A 4,151-nucleotide genomic window follows, 5' to 3' on the forward strand; every position below is an offset into this window, starting at 1 on the left:
CTGGCACGCCGCAGGCCGGTGACTGATGCACGTGCTATGCCACCTTCCCTCCGGCCCCGGCCACCCCGAAACCCTCGCCAGCCTGCCCAGCCAGAGCGATGCTGTAGGGTCTCCAAGCCAAGAAAGGACAACACCCGTCCCCGCAGCTCCAGGCGCAGAGTTGGGTCACCCCCACCCTACTTGTTGGGTCCTCCTGACCTGCCCAAGCTCAGCTGAAACCCAAACGACGAGGTCCCCTGCAAAGGGATAGATGGCATTGCGCCATGCCACCCTTGACCCACCTGCCTGCAATTCCCACCCTGGAGGGGCTCCCACCACAATGACAGCTGCCGGATGGGAACGCACTGTCCCCTGCCTCACAGGGCGATGACAGTCACACTGCCCAGAGTGTCCCTCCTCTCTGTGGGGACACCGACCTTTCCCGGCCATCTGAGACACGATGCTTGGCCCCAGATCCCTTCCAGCATCCCTGGGGACCAGCGCCATGGCATCCCCCATGCCCTGGCGCCCACCACCCCGTACAGAGGACCCCGGGAAGTGGCAAGTCCCCAAAACAAGCTCCCAGAGGGGGATGGGAACCCCCACTCACCTCCGGCACATCACCCCGCTCGCCGTCACAGCCCGTCTGCTACCTTCCTGGTGGCCGTGTCACCTGGAAGTGATCTCACAGGCTGTGGCAGCAGCAGGGCGGCCGCAGCGGCACCCCAGGCTGGCTCGCTCAGCCCTGGCAGGGCCCTGGGGGTGGCCCCAAATTGGGGTGACACACTCCCCAGCCCGGCTGCTGTGGCAGAGGCGTGCGGGCACGCACATACCCACGCATACAAACGCACCCTGTTCCAACCAGAGACGGGGCTGCCGGCTGGATCCTGCCCACCCCCAGGATGTTGCCGCCACCTAGTTCCCCTGGGACCATCCCCAGTCCCTCACTGGATTGCGCCACCCCAAATCCCCCCTCGTGGGACCCCATACCGGTGGGTGTTTTGCCTCCCGCGGTGCTGGCACCTGATGCTGCTTGCTCGGCCGGCTTGGGCAAGCAGGTCTCAGGGGGCTGGCACAGAGGGCTGGTGACCCCCGTGGTGGGGGTGGCCGGGGAGGGCGAGGTGCCAGATTCCCCCTTGCTGCCGTCTCTGCGCTCCCAGAACCTGGCCCCATGGCCTGATCCTGCACACCAGCATGGAGCATCCCTGCCTGCAGCAGTGGCCTCCCGGGACGAGCGATGCAGACAGGTGGGCCCCCCCCGACAGAGCCCAGCACAACCCCAATCCCCTCCCTAAGCCTCTTTCCTCCACTAAATCCCCTCTGCAGGTCGAGCCAGGGTGGGCTGAGCCCATCTTGTGCCTCCCACCTCCCCAGCGTGGGCAGGGAACAGGAAGGAATTGCCAACCCCACAGCTGATCCTCACCTCGGCCCCGAGCTCTCCCACCAAAGCAGGGATACTGCGTGGTGTTTTGGGGGACAAGCAGGCAAAGCAACACCCCTCAGCGCCCCCAGCACCCTGCCCGCCCTCTGCTCTGTGCCCACAGGCAGTGCCAGGGAGCGGGAGAGGGCAGCGCACTCGGCACCACCAAGCCTTGGCAGCACTGCCCCTGGGGACGCTGCCACAGCGGGGACGCTGCCACCCTGCCCCGGTGCACCAGCACCCACCAGCCCCCCCACTGGTCTCACCTGGGCCGCGGTGGCGGCGCTGCGGGGGTCCCCGGGCAGTGCCACACCCAGCGCTGCAGCCAGCCGGGCGTTGTGTGAGGGGGCTCAGTGTCAGGGCTCAGCCATGGGGCTGGCAGGGCTGCGGTGACACCGGCCGTGAGGTCCCCCTGGGGCAAAGCAGGAGGGAGAGATCAGGATGGGCCCTGCACCCCTTGTCTGCCCACCCCAGACTGTCCAGACTCCCCAGGGCCTAAGGGGTGGAACATCTCCCTGCACCCAGGGTCACCCCCTGCCCTGCCCAGGGGGCTGAAAGTGCCTTTGTGGAGCCCCCCGGCCACCTCCCTGAGGCATGGGTGGGCTTTGGCCTTGGTCCTGCCAGGGAAGGGGGACATCAGCACACAGCCTGAGCCCTGGGTCCAGGCCCCTCTGCTCTAGGGATGCTGCCAGCTGTAGCCCATCCCTGTGCTGCTGCAGGACGTGCCCTTGGGGCAGGCTGCAGATGGCATGAAATGAATTTGCCAGGTCTCAGGCCAGATGGGCACAAAGCCACATCCACACCACAGCATCTCCCCTCTATGCTGGGAGCAGGGTAGGTGGGACCCCTGGAGCTGGAGGGGGTGAAGGCTAAACCCCACCACTTCCCCAGTACCAGAAGAGAGCAGTGCCATGGTCAGACCCTCCAGCATCTGCTGGTCATTAATACTAACTGACAGCAGCCTAATTATCCAGGCAGCAGCATGGGCAGTACCCGCCTCCTGGGGCAGCTCAGCAGAGGGCTGGAACAAGACTTTCTCCTTAAAGCCTTTCTGTCCCACTTGGGGCAGGAGGGTACTCTGCCCCACATGCAGCCCCTCAACATCCATGAGTGGGTAATGCCCCCCAGGAAGCTTCGCCCCAGCCAGCTACCACCCCTTGTGGGCACGACTGGAGTTAAAACCCCCGTGCTCCAGAGCCAGGATGGGGCCTCTCAGGGGGAAACTGAGGCACAGAGCAAGGTCTGGTCTGCAGGGTGGCTGGGACAGGCCTTGGCTACAAGCCCACAGCGGTTCCTGGTCCCAGGAAGGCCCCCCCATGCCCCGGAGAGGCTGAATCATGGCAGGACAGCAAGCTGGTAGCTGCCCGAGGAGGAGGGAGGCATCACCAGTGCCCCCCCCAGCCATACCCACAACACCATGCCGGCAGGGCTGGCCCACACCCTGCACTAAGGAATACCGGGCTAACGAGGCCCAGGTAGCTCCAGGGGTTGGTAGCAGGTTGCACAGCCTGCACAGCCCCCACCCCGCACCCCCAGGCCTCGGCGCGGCAGGATGGGGGTGCTGAGGCTGCTTCTGCCTCACTCCCTGCGGGGAGCAGCGGGCTCGGGGCCAGCAGCAGGACCTGCACTGCAGCCGAGGGTGAGTCCGCAGTACCCAGCGTCTGTCCTGGACCCTCTCCCTAAATCGGGGCCCAGCAGAGCAGATCTGATCAGACACACTCCTCCAGGCAGGTCGCGTTTTTAAAAGTTTTACAAAGCCTGGTGCTGAAAAACTTTGTTCAAGGGCCTTGCCCCGAGTCAGCTCAGCAAAGGGCTGAGTAAGGGGGTGATGCACAACCTGCAGAGCCCGCAGCACCTGACAAAGGGGGACCCACCTTGCAGAGTGGTGAGCCAATGCTGGAGCCCAGCAGCACCCCAGGGAACGCTGCGCCAAGGAAGCCCCGGGGAGGCGAGTGCATGGAGAAGCGCCAGCGCCGGGCTCTGCCCTGGCCTGCCCTGCCCAGACGGCCCAAACCCGGCACGGCCGCCGGCAGCTCCGCAGGCAGAGCGAGCGCTCCTCCAGCTGCCTGCGAACCCCCTCCCCAGCTGCCACTTGCAAAGCAGGCGAGGGGTCCAACCGTGCCGGGAGAAGCCAAGCTGGGTCCCCCTGGCAAGGCGGGATCCTCACCTGGGCTGTCGGCACCACCTCACCAGGTTTAACTTCAGTATTTTATTAAAAAAGAGCAAACCCAACCGAGACCATAAGTACTCAAAGAGTCCCGAGTGTTTAGAGAAAAAAACAGCCAGACGCAGTCGTGGTGCTGCCTGCCGAGGCGGTGGGCAGGGGCTCCCCACACCTCACTGCTGCTCCGGATTTCGGGAGCAGCACTGTAACCCCCCGAGGCGCCAGGCAGGCCCCGGCGGACAAGGATCCTCTGTTCAGCGCTGGAGCTCCCACGGGCCCGGAGAAGAGGAAAAGCAGAGCAAAGCTGCCTTTTCTCCAGGAAAAAAAAAAAAAACAACCTTCCCCCGGCTTCCGCTGCGGTTTGGGAGGGTTCAAGGGCACCAGGCACCCACTCGCACCAGACCCCGCCGCCTGCTCTGCCGGGGCAGGCAGGAGCAGGGGGTCGGGCACGGGGCCGGCGGGAGCTCAGCGGCCCCGCAGCACCTGGGCACGACAGCAGCCCCGCAGTGCTGCGGGCACGGCGCCAGCAGCGCCCGGCAAGGCGCCGCAGGGCCAAACCCCGACACCCCCCCTTAGCGAGGGGTCGCG

The sequence above is a fragment of the Athene cunicularia genome (assembly GCF_003259725.1).
Source record: "Athene cunicularia isolate RWA chromosome 9 unlocalized genomic scaffold, athCun1 chr9_part1, whole genome shotgun sequence".
Classification (NCBI taxonomy): domain Eukaryota; kingdom Metazoa; phylum Chordata; class Aves; order Strigiformes; family Strigidae; genus Athene; species Athene cunicularia.